Here is an 18027-nt window from a genome sequence, read left to right as displayed (position 1 = left end):
AAAACTCATACAAACATAGATACAATCAGATTTTCAGGGGACTACCCGGGGTAGAGAACCCTTATTGACTCACATACATAAAGGCAGCTAGAATGCCTACTCATCGTCTACCTCAACAAAGGAGACTTGGGCCATTGCTGCAAATATCCTCTCGTCTTCAGCAAGTTCCTCTTCATCTTCAACAACAAGATTTTGTTAGACATCATCCCCTACTTGCTGTGTCATGGCCCTGTGAAAATGGAACAGCACAAGTGTGGGCATGGTGGTTGCTGAGTCAAAATATTGAATGATTCACATGGGGGGTGCCTGGACAGAGTTAATCATGTGTGGACATCCCTAGGTGTGAAGGGGGGAACTAGAACATTAGAATTTTAATGTTTTATTGAAAGTTGTCCCTAGGCCTTAGTGGCCCCTAGGGAACTTTAATAACAATTAAAGTTGGGGCCCTAGGATTATTATGGGGAGGGGGCAACTCCACTTTTGGAGTGCATGCCTCTCTCTCCTCTCTCTCTCTCTAGCTTTTGGAGAAACGTGGAGCATACGTGCTGTTGGGAAGCGTGGAAAACAAGAGGAGAGAAGTCGACTGCTGAATAGGGTGCTGTTGCTGATTTTCTGTGCTGGAGCAGGCCGTACAGCATCCGTACAGTTCTGTACGACAGCAGGTACTGTTGCAGGCAGAGGCGGCGGCTGTGGAATAGGTACAGATTGCAACAGGCGGCTGCAGCTGCAGAATTCAGGCAGTACAGGCTGGTATGACTGCAAGTACAATCCTGTACTTCTGCAGGTACACTGTACGGCCAGAACAGGTGCTGGACAGGTGCTGGACTGACCTGGTACAGACGGCGTTGGCTGACTGTACAGCAAGTACAGTCGGGTACAGCAGGAGCAGGCGCACCAGTATCCTCAGGCGACAGCAGAACTGGCCGTACAGTTCTGTACGGACAAATTTTGACACGTGTGCAGAGGCAGTACGGACTGGTTCTGTGCAGCTTCTATGTGCTGAACAGTCAGGTTCAGAATTGAAGTGGATGCAGAGAGGAAGGTACAGACAAGTACACTCACACGTGTGAAGCAGGGTTGTTGAAACAAGTGCCTGCAAGTACAGATTGGTACCGTTACTTCCTCCGGTGTAGATCCACGAGCTGATTTTGGGTAAGCTCCGCATCTGTTCATCTATCTCTCTTTCTATTGCCTTATGTCTGTTGCAGATTTGAGTTATCTGGCCCCTTGTGAGAGGAGGGGTATGGCAGATTGAAAAGGGTGGAGACACAAGTTGAACAGTGAATGTATGTATGAGCTGAGATGTTGAATCATGTGCTTGAGATATGCCAGATGTATGCTCATGGCTGCCCTGCTTAGTGGTCTTGGCTGATCAGAGGGAGGCACAGTGTGTTGCTTTGAGACACAGATCTGTGTGTGTGAATCCTCTGTGCTAAGAGGTATTGTGGGCTGTCAGATTGGACATACAGGCGTACTCTCTTGGCTGATTTTGGTGTACTCAGCCTTTCATACTTTTGAAATTGAATAAAGAAATACCGCAAGGGGCGCCAAACTTTGGGGCCAACAGGTGTCGCTTTGTTTTCAGATTTGGGCACTCTAGCTCCAATCTGTTTTGTTTTCACATCTAGACTACAAATGGAGGGGTGACTGCTAGTCTACCGCACTCTAGTTCATACCAGAGACCGGTTTCAAGGTTCCGTTGCCGGGACCAATCATCAACTTTCTGAAGGGGGTGAGCTCGTGGTTGCCTCGAAGAAAGCCATCACTGAAAATTCAGCAAACATGTCGGATACAGAGGATGAGTACTTCTATCATGAAGAAGAAGAGCAAGAGACTTCTCCTGAGAGAGATGTATCTGAGGATATTCATGCAGGAGAACAGGCTGCAGATGCTGAGCCTTATGAGGATGTAACACAGCCAGAAGATGTACATGGTAAAGAGGATGATGATGCTCGGTTCAAAGATCGTTTGGCTAGTGTTATGGATGTATTTATACAGCTCACTCAGAGTGAGAGATTTGCTGAATTTATGAGATCCCGCACAGAGCCCGAGAAAAAGAAGAAGAAGGTTCGTTCTAAGAATCTTCCACAGGGTCATAGTGGTGCCATCCCACAGGAACCATCTCTTGGCCAGTTTCCGAACATGCAGCATGCTTATGGAGCAAACTCACAGAGTTCCTTCTTTGGACAGCCATCAATTCCTCAGCAGAACATGCATCCAGGTTGTTTTGGTGGTGGCTCGGTGTTCCAATCTATGACTGGGGGTTATCCTCAGGGAGGCATGGGTATGCACGGGCCTTTTGGAGCTAATTTTCAGCCTGGTATGCAGGGGAATATGTATGGTGGTATGCAGTCCGGTATGCAAGGAAATATGTTTGGGGGCATGCAACCTGTAATGCAAGGCAATATGTTTGGTGGTATGCAGCCAAGTATGCATAACGGAATGTTTGGAAACATGGTTGGGATGTATGGTATGCCAGGTGTGGGAATGGGAAATGTTGACCCAATGATGGGCATGAATGTTGGGGGCAGCAATCTTGCGAAACCACTTCCATATGATAATCTAACACCTATGGGAAAGGCGAAGGATTACAAGGAAGGGGGAGCTGCAGTGAAGTTTGATACATTCAGTGGGGCCAAAGATAAATTGAAAGCACTTACCTTTTTACAGCAGTTTGATGCTGCTTTTTCTGGTGGGAATTACACAGAGTCCTCTAAGGTGAGGAAAGCTGCCACTTTTCTCAAGGGCAATGCTTTGCAGTGGTGGTCTACTCTTCTTTTGCAGGGCATAGCACCCACTACTTGGGTACAATTCAAACAGGTTTTCTCTTCCGTATGGCTCATATCTACATTTGAGGTGGATGTTATGACCGCATGGCACAAATTGGATGCTTCAAAATGTGAAAATTTGGAAGATTATAACAAGAAGTTTTGGGAAGCTTTACTCCCAGTGACTTCTTATCGTGCAGTGCCATTGTCTGAGCAAGTAGAGAAGTATTGTTGTGGGCTGCCCAAGGAGGTGCGAGATTATTGTATCAAGACAAGAGTAACGAACATGTCACAGATGATTGAAAATGCTATGACAGCTAATGCGTTACTCACTGGAGGATCATCTGGGTTTAAAGGCAGTAAGAACTTGAACAAGAAAGCTGAAAAATCTGGGCATGCTTCTCGTGATGCTAAAGGGTCTTCAGAGACGAAGTATAAGAACTTACCAATGCCCAAGAGGACTTCTGAGGAAAGACAGGCTTTGAGAGATGCTCGTAAATGTTTTTACTGTACTGAAGAGGGACATATGTCATTTAATTGTCCCAAGAGAAAGTCCCAAAAGGACTCTGACAATAAAGGAGAGCCCAAGTCAAAGAAACCAAAGCCTTCTGCAGGGTTCGTTCTTGATCTTGTGGGGGAACAGCCAGGTGGTGAAGAGACAGAGTTGTGCAAGGGACAAAGTGAGAGATCAGAATGCCTTGATATTCTTTGACACAGGTGCTAGAGCCAACTTCATTTCACCAGATTTGGCTGGTCGATTAGGGATTCGTGCAGAGGAGATGGGGCCGTTACATGAGGCTAACATGGCTTGTCCAGGGTATGCAGAACCTGTTACTCCTATCATTGGGAAGCTTCGGCTTCATTTGCAGGGTTATGTGGACAGCGAAGAGTTCTTTATCATGCCACTTGATGGTTGTGATGTTTTGTTGGGGATGCCATGGTGCCACAGAGTACATGCGGTGGTGGATACTTACAATAAGAAGATCACTCTAACTCATAGAGGGAAAGAACATGTATTGGCTATAAAACTCAAAGGGGAATCTGTTCCTATTGTATCCGCTTCGGCGATTCAGTAATGAAAAAGCATCTTTCCGCGTACTTGATTTATGTAAAGGATGCACAAGATGATGAGTCTAAGTCTAATTTGTCTATGTTAGATAAGGACAGGACTGATTTCTTATGTGGATTTCAAGACTGTTTTTCCGAGTCATTGCCAGGAGAACTTCCTCCTGAGAGGCCAGAAGATCATGCCATTGATCTAATTCCTGGTAGTACTCCACCGAATAGACCGTCGTACCGTGTTAGTGCAGCCCAACAGGAAGAGATTATGAGTCAAGTGCAGGAGCTTTTGAATAAAGGGTTGATACAGCCTAGCTCATCACCCTTTTGCTCACCTGTACTCTTGGTGCAGAAGAAGGATGGTTCTTGGCGCATGTGTATTGACTACAGGGCGCTGAACAAGAATACCATCAAGAATCGATTCCCCATACCAAGGATCGATGACATTTTGGACCGCTTTACAGGGCTCCACAGTCTTTAGTCGTATTGACTTGAAAAGCGGGTATCATCAGATACGCATTAGACCCGAGGATGTGCATAAGACAGCATTCCGAACCACGTTTAGGTTGTATGAGTTCTTGGTTATGCCCTTTGGTTTGACAAATGCACCTGCCACATTTAACAGAATGATGGACAGGATTTTCAGACCTCATAGAGCGTTTGTGGACACATTCTTTGATGATATGATTATGCATTCACAAACGGAGGAAGAGCATAGAAGGCATTTGGCCATTGTGTTTGCAGAACTCAGAAACCATAGGCTGGTTGTTAATGGCAAGAAGAGTGAGTTCTTTTTGCAGGATAAACATTTCTTGGGGCATATTGTGTCTAAGCATGGAGTCCGTATGGATCCAGCAAAGGTGGAAGCAATTCTTAACTGGCCAGATTTGAGGACCGTGCATGATGTACGCAGTTTTCTAGGATTGTGTTCCTATTACAGGCGATACATACGGTACTTTGCTGAAATTGCTTCGCCTCTTCATGCCTTGACAAAGAAGGCAACTCCGTTTAGATGGGCTGATCGGGAAATTACAACATTCAAAAAGCTCAAAGAAAAGCTTACTTCGGACCCAGTATTGGTGTTACCGGACCTCCGAAAGGCTTTTGTTGTCCAGTGTGATGCATGTGGAAGTAGCATTGGGACAGTTCTCATGCAAGAGGGACATGTCATAGCCTATGAGAGTAGAATATTGCAAGATGCTGAGAAGCATTTACAGGTTTATGAGAAAGAGATGTTGGCTGTAATTCACGCTCTTTCTACATGGAAACACTACTTGCTTGGGGCTGATTTCACTGTGCAGACAGATCATCAGACCTTGCGTTATTTCCTCCCACAGACTAAGCTTTCAGAGAAGCATATGCGTTGGGCAAACTTTTTGTCAATGTTTCACTTTCAGATTGTGCATGTGGAAGGCAAAAAGAATGTAGTGGCAGATGCTTTGTCACGCAAGCCACAGGTCTCTGCAGTTTCACTTGCTTATCATCATGAGCTTGATGAAATGAAAGAGCAGTATGCCCATGATGAGGACTTTGAAAGGTTGTATGATCAAATGTCTGAGGGTCAGCGGCATGAGCACTATACTCTCAAGGATGGGTTTTTATTGATGCATGGCAGACTGTGTGTTACTAGGCCATTGCGACTCAAGGTTATGATTGAAAGTCATGCTCCACCGTATGCAGGTCATAGAGGTATTGACGCCACGGTGAAAGCAGTGGAGACTTTCTTTTATTGGCCAACCTTGAGAAGAGATGTTGATGCTTTTGTGAGGCAATGCATCGTATGTCAGAAGGTAAAGTTTGACCGTCAGAAGACACCAGGGTTATTACAGCCTTTACCTATTCCAAATAGACCTTGGGAGAGCATTGCCATGGATTTTATATTTGATCTTCCACGGACACAAACGGGCAATGATGGCATTTGGACTATCATATGCAGGTTCAGTAAGCAGGCTCATTTCATTCCCGTGCGTAAGAGGATCAAAGTGGATCATATGGTGAAGTTGTTCATGGCAAACATCTTCAAGTATCATGGCTTGCCTACGTCTATCATTAGCGACCGTGATCCACGGATGACGAGTTTGATGTGGAGAGGGTTGTTTGACAACATGGGTACAACTCTCAAGTTTTCATCGTCATTTCATCCACAAACAGATGGTCAGTCAGAAGAGGCTAACTCGACAGTGTTGGGTCTTCTGAAGTGTTATGTGTCAGAGCACAAGCAACAATGGAAAAAGTATCTTCCTTTGGTGGAGTTTGCATATAACAACACTGTACATACCTCGACAGGCAAGGCGCCTTTTGAGATTGTAGAAGGAGGGAAGAAGGTACCACCCATTTTGCATACAAGGATAAGATCTTTGAGGCTGATCAGTATGTGGAAAGTTTGGATGAAGCTTATCGGAGGGTTAAGTTGGCACTCCAGAGAACTCAGCAGAAGCAAAAGAAAGCCGCAGACCGTCACAGACGTGATTTAGAGTTTGCATTGGGTGATTGGATTCTTTTGAGCTTGAAAAAGGCTAGACTCAAGAAGATGAAGGGTAAAGAGCGCTTATTCCCTAAATTGAGCATGCGTTATTATGGGCCTTTTCAGGTATTGGAAAAGATTGGTGAGGTAGCCTATCGCTTGAAGCTACCAGATCACTGGAGGATTCACAATGCTTGTCACGTGAGTCTCCTTAGACCTTTCCGTGGGGATGTGCCTGAGGATGTATCAGATGAGGCTCAGCCGGAAGTTGAGGAACTTGATGAGGTTCTAATTCCAGAGCAGATACTGGCACATAAGGAAAGGAAGGTACGAGGTAAAGTTTCCCGTCGCTATCTTGTGAAGTTCAAGAACTATTCACCGATGGATGCGAAGTGGATGGAGGAAGGTGACTTAACAGATTCACCTCAGGTTTTGCAGCTTTATCTCGATGCCTTTGAGTTAGAGCCGACTCTTGTTGTGGCTAATTTCATGTTTAGCAGAGCATGGGTCTGGAGCATTACCTGATGCTCAAGAGGGGGCTAGCACCTCCACTCCCTTGATACAGACAGGCTCAGATGACATCTAGAGGTCGCTTGGTGCAGTTTTTATCTCACCCGAAGGTACTGAGGCTGACAGTACATCTGTTTATGGGACTTCTATGATATATGTGTACTAGTCACATGGGATTTTGTGGATATGTATGGTTCACAGTGGTATACAACTTGGACTATTACTACGCCATTGGTTTGCAGTGAATGATGTTACATGTGCATGGCTTAGAGAGATTGGGACGCTAATCTTGCCATATTGTATATTTCACTTTGGATATTTTGCTCTATCACCAGAATGCAATCGAGGACGCTTGCCATTTTTCAAGAGGGGGGTATGTCATGGCCCCGTGAAAATCGAACAGCACAAGTGTGGGCATGGTGGTTGCTGAGTCAAAATATTGAATGATTCACATGGGGGGTGCCCGGACAGAGTTAATGATGTGTGGACATCCCTAGGTGTGAGGGAGGGAACTAGAACATTAGAATTTTAATGTTTTATTGAAAGTTGCCCCTAGGCCTTAGTGGCCCCTAGGGAACTTTAATAACAATTAAAGTTGGGGCCCTAGGATTATTATGGGGAGGGGGCAACTCCACTTTTGGAGTGCATGCTTCTCTCTCCTCTCTCTCTCTCTAGCTTTTGGAGAAATGTGGAGCATACGTGCTATTGGGAAGCGTGGAAAACAAGAGGAGAGAAGTCGATTGCTGAATAGGGTGCTGCTGCTGATTTTCTGTGTGCTGGAGCAGGCCGTACAGCATCCGTACAGTTCTGTACGACAGCAGGTACTGTTGCAGGCAGAGGCGGCGGCTGTGGAATAGGTACAGATTGCAACAGGCGGCTGCAGCTGCAGAATTCAGGCAATATAGGCTGGTACGACTGCAAGTACAGTCCTATACTTCTGCAGGTACACTGTACGGCCAGAACAGGTGTTGGACAGGTGCTGGACAGACCTGGTACAGGTGGCATTGGCTGATTGTACAGCAGGTACAGTCGGGTACAGCAGGAGCAGGCGCACCAGTATCCTCAGGCGACAGCAGAACTGGCCGTACAGTTCTGTAGTACGGACAGATTCTGACACGTGTGCAGAGGCAGTACGGATTGGTTCTGTGCAGCTTCTATGTGCTGAACAGTCAGGTTCAGAATTGAAGTGGATGCAGAGAGGAAGGTACAGACAAGTACACTCACACGTGTGAAGCAGGGTTGTTGAAACAAGTGCCTGCAAGTACAGATTGGTACCGTTACTTCCTCCGGTGTAGATCCACGAGCTGATTTTGGGTAAGCTCCGCATTTGTTCATCTATCTCTCTTTCTATTGCCTTATGTCTGTTGCACATTTGAGTTATCTGGCCCCTTGTGAGAGGAGGGGTATGGCAGATTGAAAAGGGTGGAGACACAGGTTGAACAGTGAATGTATGTATGAGCTGAGATGTTGAATCATGTGCTTGAGATATGCCAGATGTATGCTCATGGCTGCCCTGCTTAGTGGTCTTGGCTGATCAGAGGGAGGCACAGTGTGTTGCTTTGAGACACAGATCTGTGTGTGTGAATCCTCTGTGCTAAGAGGTATTGTGGGCTGTCAGATTGGACATACAGGCGTACTCTCTTGGCTGATTTTGGTGTACTCAGCCTTTCATACTTTTGAAATTGAATAAAGAAATACTGCAAGGGACGCCAAACTTTGGGGCCAACAGGTGTCGCTTTGTTTTCAGATTTGGACACTCTAGCTCCAATCTGTTTTGTTTTCACATCTAGACTACAAGTGGAGGGGTGACTGCTAGTCTACCGCACTCTGGTTCATACCAGAGGCCGGTTTCATGCTGGCTTCCTATCTAGTGTCCTATTTTAGCCTCTAGGGCTGACCATGTTAGTCAAAGGGGCTGGTCACCCCTCACTCATATTTTGCCCATATTTATTCCCCATTTATTGTCCTCGGTATTTTTCCCGGTCGTGGAGGTCTTTTGCTCCAGTCGGCTGCCTACATGTAGTAGTATATATAGCCGGCATGCCTCCCTCACATATTCATTGCTTGCCTAGCTTGTCTAGCTGCAGTCCCTCACATACGAGGTTCTCCCCTCTTGCTCGGGACATGTATTCCTTTTGGTGATTATATTGAGAGCAGGTTCTCACCTGTGTTTCCTCTCTCTCTCTCTCTCTCTCTCTCTCTCTCTCTCTCTCTCTCTCTCTCTCTCTCTCTCCTTTGTTTCCACTTTCCCTTCTTCCGTTGCACATTCTATAATGGTATCAGAGCGCCGGTGATTTTCAGCGTTGGATGCTCCCTCCACTACCTCTTCATATCTGCGTTTTTCCACCCACGGATAGATCTGTGTTTTTCCACCCACGGATAGATCTGTGTTTTTTGTGTTCATGCGTTGAAGCTTGCGTTTCTTCAAGGGCTGATTGATCCCCATCCAGTGGGCTGCAGTTTCCTCTCTTCAGGGCGTCAATTTGCAGCTTCTTGGCAGCTTGACAAGGGTGTTTTTCTGGACAGCATACCTGTCCTTCTTGGTGGCACCTTCCAAGGGTTCTCAGGCATTTTTTTTTCAGGACTGGACAGCAACATAGCTGTCCCAAACAGGCTGTGTTTTTGGCCTGTTTGGGCTTGCTTTCCCAGCCCTGATCTTTGAGCTCTCTGGGCTCCCTTTTGCCTATCCTTTCAGGTTATCTTGTGCCATCCCTCCCACCCCCTGATTGTTCTCTGCAGCAGTTCTTGATCTGAGGCTTCAGCGTTTCCATATTCAGCCCGTTCTGCAGCCCCTTATACCTCTGCGCTTTCAGATTTGCAGCCATGGTTGCTGCATTTTTCTGAACCGATCTTGCTGGTAGCTCTACCTTCACTTGGGCTTCATGTGTTGGACCCGAAGGTACCTTCTCTTCAGCGTTTTTCCTCATAGGAGGTGTGGACACTGGTTGACCTGAATTCTCGGGTTTGTAGCCCTTGTTTGGCTGCATTTTCTTCTCCAGTGGACACAGATCACTTGCAAAGTGGGTTTCTTAATTGGATTGTGGCTTTGGAGGCAGTTTGGTACTTAAGAAGGATTCTTAATTTCAGATTTCAGTCAGCGTTTTGCTGGTTTTGGAGCATCTATACCTGTGTTTTGTTCCTGGCCTACACGGTTTCCCGGTTTCTACATGTTCCTTGCCTTCTGTTGGCAGTGGAGTGATATTTTTGCTGGATAGCATTGTTTTGGCTGCGTTCCGTGAGACAGGAGTTTCCAGTTTTCTAGAGGAGAGCAGTGATCTTTTCAGAGATCCTGACCAGAGTTTATTATGTCCGAGCTTGTGTTCTTTGCAGTATTTGCAGAACAAGGAGGGTATTTTGCCCTTTTGCGGTGTGATCCTTTCACATGGATCCTTTATTTGTTGCTGATTCTTGGGATCTGGTTCTACTTCTGGAACAATCTTCTGCTATCTGTGATGCTTTTGAGGACTTTGTTACCACTGCACTTTATATTCCTGCTTCCCTTCCTCATTGTGGGAGTCTATCTCTGCATCTCTTTATGATGCTTCTGATGCCCCTTCTCCTGCCAGTTCTGCAGGCTTGTTATTTTGGAGGATGGTTTTTTGGACCCAGTGGGATGCTTTGGATCTGTGGTTGCTAACTGTGCCTGGGGCACAGTGGTACTTTTTTTCAAAGGGGGATGTGGAGTCCTTTCATCTTGCGATGCCCACCTCCGTGGTGTGTACTTATGTACAACTTTGGGCAACTCATGTTATGGAGTTTGAGCAGATGGACCCCATCTTTTATACATAGTCTTTACATCTTGCGATGCCGAATAGCATTTGGCTACTCTTTCTGTAGAGTTGGAGCAGATTGACTCTATTTCTTTTGAGGGTTCCAGTGCGGAGCAGTTTGCTTCCCCAGGATTGATTATAAATAGGATCTGATCTTGGTTGGTTTTGAGGTTTTTCATACCTTCTCCGAGCTGGATACACGACATTCGACTTCAGGGAGTGTTCTTACACTTGGGTTTGGAACCATTATTTGGAGCAGCACGTCGCAGCCTATATGGTTGTTTTCTTCCAGAGGAGCGGTGTACCTGGCAGCTTGTTCTCTTGCTTTTGTAGTTGAGTTGCTGAGGAGATTGCTTGTGGAGCTTTCTTGGTACCTGTTTCTGCAGTCTTTCATCTTTGATCGAGGACGGCGTCTCTGGCTTCTTGGAGTTTGCTCAACATCCGGTGCTGAGTGTCATGTGCATGTTTGCCCATGGACATATCCTGATGCTACTCCAGAAGGGGCAGCCAGAAAAAAATGACGAGAACCAGAAGTTGGAGCATAAGGTGCAGAAGTGGCAGTAGTGGACTTGGAGAAGGACTGGGGTACTGTCAGCTGAGACAAAGAGCTGTCGGGTGTACCAGAGGGCAAGGCGGCTGCAAGCGCTGCATTTTATGAATAAAATAAGCCAGTCGGGTGGCAGACCAACAATCGGCCAGCACTACTATGGTCCAAAGAGCCTATAAATAGGCACAAGTGCTCCTTGTTGTAATCATTCATTCCACTAGGGAATGGGTCCTAGTTTAGGGCAGATTTTGGGTGTATACCACCTTTTCAAGAAGGCAGCCTTTGGCTGTAGAATTAGGTACCTTTTTGTACCATATCAATATACTGAATATCCAGCATATCTCTCTCTCTCTACTCTCCCTTCTGTCTGCGTTTTTGCATCAGCATGTTCTAGATGGTGTTTAGGACTGAAAGAAGACTCCCAAAGCTTCCGCGTGTTACACTGATATCAGAGCATCAGGCTCAGCAAAGCTAAACACTGATTCAGTCCCATATGATGGTGTACAGGTCCAAGGTACTGGAAAGTACACGGATACGAAGCCCAAGGCAAGGAACACAGGAACGGGAAGAGCTCCCAAGAGGTTTGTTGGTGGTCTTCCACAAAGCCAGAGGGGATGGCAGTCTTGTGAGCCAGATAGGTTCTCGGGCAACGGTCCCAAGGGAGGATTTGTCAGAATACGCAGCGGAGATGATGACCAAATCTGGAAACACAAGAGCAAAACGCAGTGCAGAAAATCACAGCACAAGAGAGAGAGAGAGAGATAGAGGCATGTAACTCTGCTCTATATACACAAGAAGATCCCGGGGATGATACAAAATGACAAGGGGACTGGGGGCCATTTTATATGGCCCCCCAACAGCAGTCGGCCTGCTGTAGGGCAACCGACAGGACACCCACGACCTGCAACAGCAGTCGGCCAGCACTGAGGGTCCACGACTTGTCCAATTCGGCCAGCTCCAAAATGGTAACATAAACATGCTGATGCAGTTGGCCAGCAAAACTGGATCCTCCTGCCAACTCAGGGCTGCCTCCCAAGCCACAGAAAAATGGGAAAAAAATAAGGGAAAAATACGGAGAGTGGGGGAAAATGAGAAAACACCTCATAAGGGCGGGCACACCCACAACAAAGGCCCTGGTGTATAAAAATAGACAGGAGATGACTTCTAACACCCCCTCTCAGCTCCTGGCTGTGAAACCAACCACAAGGAGCTGGGGTGCCGCCTGAGCAAATCCTGAGATAGCGACTTCGTGAAGAGGTCCACCGTACTGTCCTCCGTCGAACAAAACTCTAGCAAGATGTCATCAGCAACGATCTGTTCACGAACAAAGTGCCTCTTGATGACCATGGGTTCCTCCAGTGGAAGCCCAAACCTGCAATGCAACCTCTGCATCCTCACCACCTCACAAGCAACATCACAAGCAGCCCGGTACTCTGCCTCTGTCCTCGACAAGGCAAAAGATGACTGCCTCTTACTGCTCCAAAAAACTGCTCCTGGGCCGGAGGTAGATCTCCTCGTGTCCGGATCTCCTCCCCAAACTAAGTCACTCCAACCGTGGAGTCAGACTCCATCCAACATTCCCCCTCCTGTGTACAAGAGTCCATGATCCTTCGCATGCCGCAGAAACCACAAGAAACGCAATCGCAACCATGAGCTCAACTGCCTCATCAGGAAGCTCCCCTCCAATCTGGTGTCCATCAACCAGATCAATGAACCATTCTGCTTCTGAGTCAAAGAGGCATCACACTGCTCACAAGGATCAACACCTATTACGATGCAAAAACAAGTCCTAGAAACCTGATGAAGACCACGCAAGGCCTTCTGAAACCTGTCAACCACCCCCTCTGAATCCGGAACCACAAAGCCTGGAGCATGCATCTCCTTCTGCAAGTAATCAACTGCCACCTGCCTGGCTTTCCGAAAGGTCCCCGTGGAAAGAACATCCTCGTCTACAGGAGGTTCTTTGTCCCGAATACTACGAGACATCAGAGCATAAGTTACCTGTTCAGTTTCCTCTGACTGACGAACACAAGAACTACCAACATCAGTACTGGAAAGTTCCTGCCAACTGCTGCCATCTACTGGCAAGCTATCCACCATCTGGTCTCAGAAAGCCTGTACCTGCAGCGTATCCACGCTTAAGTGGCCTTTACCAGACTGCCACTCATCACAAACCTGAGGACCTCAGAGAGAGTGCTGAAAGCTTGTAAACTCCATTCTCCACTCCGCCTTCCCAAACTACCTGGCCTGTTGCTTTGTCCCGGAGAGCAACAAAGTGCTCATCAAACTCCACCCGTATGCCAGTCTTGCAAACCTGATGCACTGACAACACATGAAAACCAAGTGACGGAACATACAACACCTGGGAGGAATGCTTCCCCCCTCTGCCATCGGGAACTATCTCCATCCTGCCCTCACTGTGAATTGAGATAGTGGATGTATCCCCAGTAAGAATGTGACCAGAAAGCCTGCAGAGATCCTGTAAACCGGAACGGGAAGGAGTCATGTGCCTGGAAGTACCACTATCTAGAATCCACTCCCGAGTATCCGTTACGGACAATCCTCCAATCTCCTCCCTGCCTGAAGAAAATGAAACATCGGTGTCCACCACCTCCAGGTGCACAAAAGCCAGAGTCTTCATGATTGCTGCTAAGGAATCTTCACCCTTCTCGGTCTTCCGCTTGGGACACTGCCTCCAATAGTGGCCTTTCTCGCCACAATCATTACAGGTCCTCTCTGCCTTTAGTTTCTCGCGGTCAGTAACGGACTTCTTCTCAGAAAACTTCTCCGACGAAGCCTTCCCTTTGCCCGTGTTACGGCCTTTCGACCGTTGGCCAGTTAAGGCCTCCGAACCTCCACCCTGAGGAGGGTTCGTGAATCGTTCCTCCTGGTCCACGACCATGGGCACAAGCTCCTCCCACGTGATGGTGCTAAGCCTGCCACTGGTAATCAAAGACAAGTAAAATGCTGAGTACTGAGAGGGCAAGTGCGACAGCAACGTTATGGCCATGTCCTCTGACGATATCTCCTTCCCAGCCTGAAGAACTTCCTGCTGAAGAGCTTGCAGCTTGTTAATATGCTCCCGCATCGTCGACGACTTTGCAGGGCTCATAACCCGCACCTGTACTTCCAAGGAAATCCTCTTCGTGGGCGATACCCTGTTGTAAAGAGAGGCCAATGCTGCCATATACCTCTGGCCAGCGTCATATGCTTTACATGATTGATTACCTGCGGTGTGCAGTCGAGAAAGATAAACGAACGGACCCTGGCGTTGACACGATCCCACATCTGTGTCTGAGCCTCCCGGTCCGTTCGGATCGACGGTAACTCCCCTTCCTCTACTTCCGGCCGCCGTGGAACCCCAACAACGACGAAATCAACGAGGTCGTAAGACTCCAGAACAGATTTCACCATAACCTTCCATATGCCGTAGTTGCTCCCATCCAACTGACGGTCTACCGGGAACATGGGGAGTGTCGGGATCTTCACATGCCTCTCGGCCATCTCAAACAGATCTGCCATTGCAAGGATGTACTCTGAAAAGGGTGGGTCGGTGGGAACAAAGAAGAACTAACACTTGCAAGTGGCTGTCCAGCAAATCAGCCCGCCGTCCTCTTGCTTCTCTTCCCGATCAATCCCGAACAGTCCATCAGCAGCACAACAGTCCCCCTCTTGCTCACACAAATCCCAAGAACTATCTAGAGCCTAGGCTCTGATACCATGTCAGAATACGCAGCAGAGATGATGACCAGATCTGGGAACACGAGCAAAATGCAGTGCAGAAAATCACAGCACAAGAGAGAGAGATAGAGGCGTGTAACTCTGCTCTATATACACAAGAAGATCCCGGGGATGATACAAAATGACAAGGGGGCTGGGGGCCATTTTATATGGCCCCCCAACAGCAGTCGGCACTGCTGTTGGGCAGCCGACAGGACACCCACAACCTGCAACAGCAGTCGGCCAGCAGTGAGGGTCCACGACTTGTCCAGTTCAGTCGGCCAGCTCCAAAATGGGAACATAAACATGCTGATGCAGTCGGCCAGCAACAACTGGATCCTCCTGCCAACTCAAGGCTGCCTCCCAAGCCACAGAAAAATGGGGAAAAAATAAGGGAAAAATACGGAGAGTGGGGAAAAATGAGAAAACACCTCATAAGGGCGGGCACACCCACAACAAAGGCCCTGGTGTATAAAAATAGGCAGGAGATGACTTCTAATAGGATTATCTTCCAAGGGGTGATGTGAGAGTGCCAGACTCATTTAAAAGGAATGAAGACCAAGACAGTGTTCAGAGTCAGGGCAGGAACAGATTGGGGACTGGATGGAACAGATGCATAGATATTATTCGGAGTCAGAGTGGTTTGGAGATCGGGCCGGGTTTTCAGTGAAAGGGTTGCCAGAGATGGATGGATGACAGAGGGACTCCGGGAATAGAGTGGGATGATGACAGTCATCCAAGAACAGGTTGGAATCCCGTCATCAAGTTTAGCAGAGGGGGATGTCATGTGCATGTTTGCCCATGGACATATCCTAACGCTAGTCCAGAAGGGGCAGCCAGAAAAAGATGATAAGAACCAAAAGTTGGAGCATAAGGTGCAGAAGTGGCAGTAGTGGACTTGGAGAAGGATTGGGGTACTGTCGATTGAGACAAAGAGCTGTCGGCCGTACCAGAGGAGGGCAAGGCAGCTGCACGCGCTGCATTTTATGAATAAAATAAGCCAGTCGGTTGGCCGACGTCGGCCAACACTCCTATGGTCCAAAGGGCCTATAAATAGGCACAAGTGCTCCTTGTTGTAATCATTCATTCCACTAGGGAATGGGTCCTAGTTTAGGGCAGATTTTGGGTGTATACCACCTTTTCAAGAAGACAGCCTTTGGCTGTAGAATTAGGTACCTTTTTGTACCATATGAATATACTGAATTTCCGGCATATCTCTCTCTCTCTCTACTCTCCCTTCTGTCTGCGTTTTTGCATCAGCATGTTCTAGATGGTGTTTAGGGCTGAAAGAAGACCCCCAGAGCTTCCCAGTCGTGGAGGTCTTTTGCTCCAGTCGACTGCCTGCATGTAGTATATATAGCCGGCATGCATCCCTCACATATTCATTGCTTACCTAGCTTGTCTAGCTGCAGTCCCTCACATACGAGGTTTTTCCCTCTTGCTCAGGACATGTATTCCTTTTGGTGATGATATTGAGAGCAGGTTCTCACCTGTGTTTCCTCTCTCTCTCTCTCTCTCTCTCTCTCTCTCTCTCTCTCTCTCTCTCCTGTGTTTCCACTTTCCCTTCTTCCGCTGCACATTCTATCAGATTTGCGTGGTGTTTCTCTTGCTCTTTCTCCAATTTTTTGATGCAGTTTGCCTCCTTATGCCCCATTCTCTTGGAGTACCTACATTGAATCTTCTTGTTGGTCCTCCACTTCTGTTCTCCTACAAAAGCTTTGTCATAGTCCACGCTGCCGCTTGCTTGACTTTCCTTGTTTCTTCTGTCTTTTTCAAGTAGCAAGGCCATCATATCTTCAAATGATGTTGAAGCTATGTGCATAACGTCAATGGTTTATTGAAACCGGGTAACATCTTGCATACTTTTTGTGAGAACCCTCACCTTGTCCTCATCATTAGGCTCACACTTAAGGCTAGTGAGCTGTTGAACTAGTGAGTAGAACTTGGCAAGGTGATCACTCAATTCTTCATTATCTAGGATTTTCAAATCATAGAACTTCAACTTCAAAGAAACCTTAGAATTAGTGGATTTGTTACCAAAAGAGTCTCCACTTTGTCCCAAATTTGCTTGGTGGTTTGCATGAAGTCTATGTGATGAACGAGAGTGTCTACCAAACTAAGGCAAACCTACGATTGGGTGGTTGGGTGGTGAGCTTGCCTGCAGCCCTTTTATTTGGTTTCTCTAATCTTGTTTATGCATGTGTATTAGGTGATTCTTGGAAGGAGTCCCTCACAACAGGACTCCTTCAACCTGGAGAGCCCAACTACCGCCTTCTTTCACAACACGGCGAGGATTGGTCACAGGATCCAGATGTGGTAGATGGCACCCCAGCAGCAGCAGCAATAGACCATTGGGCGTCCCAAGGCATTTCCTCGGAGATTTTTGGAAGCATCTATGGGACAACTTTCGGCCAAGCAAGGTCACACTCTTCCTTTGGCAATTAACCCACCACAGCCTCACTATCGGCACTTGGTTGGCCAGTAAAGGACAGTCCGTGCAGTGTGCGTTTTAGCAACTCCATCGAGTTGCAGCGGAGCTGCCTTTGGGACTGTCCCAAAGCGCAACAAGTTTGGCGTAGGAAAATTCTCCTCTACACTGCAGTTCCATCCGCACTATGCATTATCCTCTGGGGGAAGTTGCCTAGGCAACAAAGACCGGCCTTGCCCTCTTCCACACGAGGAGGCAGCAGGAGGGCGCAAGCTCTCCGATTATCTTCTTGCAGGATAGATGCAGTTCCTAATCCCTTAAATAAAGCAGTTCCTAATCCCTTAAATAAAGCGGTTCCAATGTGTGTGAACAACCGCTAGTATGTGTATACAAGTCATTTGTGTGGGAACAGCCTCTTAGAACGCATATGTGGTGGCATCATATTTGGCATAAGGCATATGTGAGGGAGCATATGCTTTAGAATATGTAAAGGTGTTCTCTTTATAAACAGGACCTATGTCTATAATGAATTCATGCTTTCCAGTACTCTTGTATTCCCTTAATCCCTTTGCTATTGTGCTCATAACCTGGGCCAACATCTCTCTCTCTCTCTCTCCTCCCCACTAGCTGTGTGTTTGCACTCTTACCATAGGCATCTTGCCAGCACCCCCAGCTTTTTTCTTCACCTCTTTTGAGGGTTCTGAGCACGTACATGTAGCCTTTGGCTGTTAATTTTAACTAATGAAGGATCCTTTTTCCGG

The 18027-nt window shown here is 47.2% G+C and overlaps 1 protein-coding gene across 5 annotated transcripts in view; it reads right to left on the bottom strand.

Annotated features, from left to right (window-relative positions):
* The window catches only part of LOC147636663 (uncharacterized), a 77114-nt gene that overhangs the window by 38293 nt on the left and 20794 nt on the right, over positions 1-18027 (bottom strand). The gene's annotated exons all lie outside the window — the stretch shown is intronic.

This window comes from Cibotium barometz, chromosome 7 (assembly GCF_041138505.1).
Source record: "Cibotium barometz isolate CiBa-2024 chromosome 7, ASM4113850v1, whole genome shotgun sequence".
NCBI classification, from domain to species: domain Eukaryota; kingdom Viridiplantae; phylum Streptophyta; class Polypodiopsida; order Cyatheales; family Cibotiaceae; genus Cibotium; species Cibotium barometz.
Note: the sequence above shows the minus strand (reverse complement) of the source record. Positions and strands in the feature narration are given on the sequence as shown.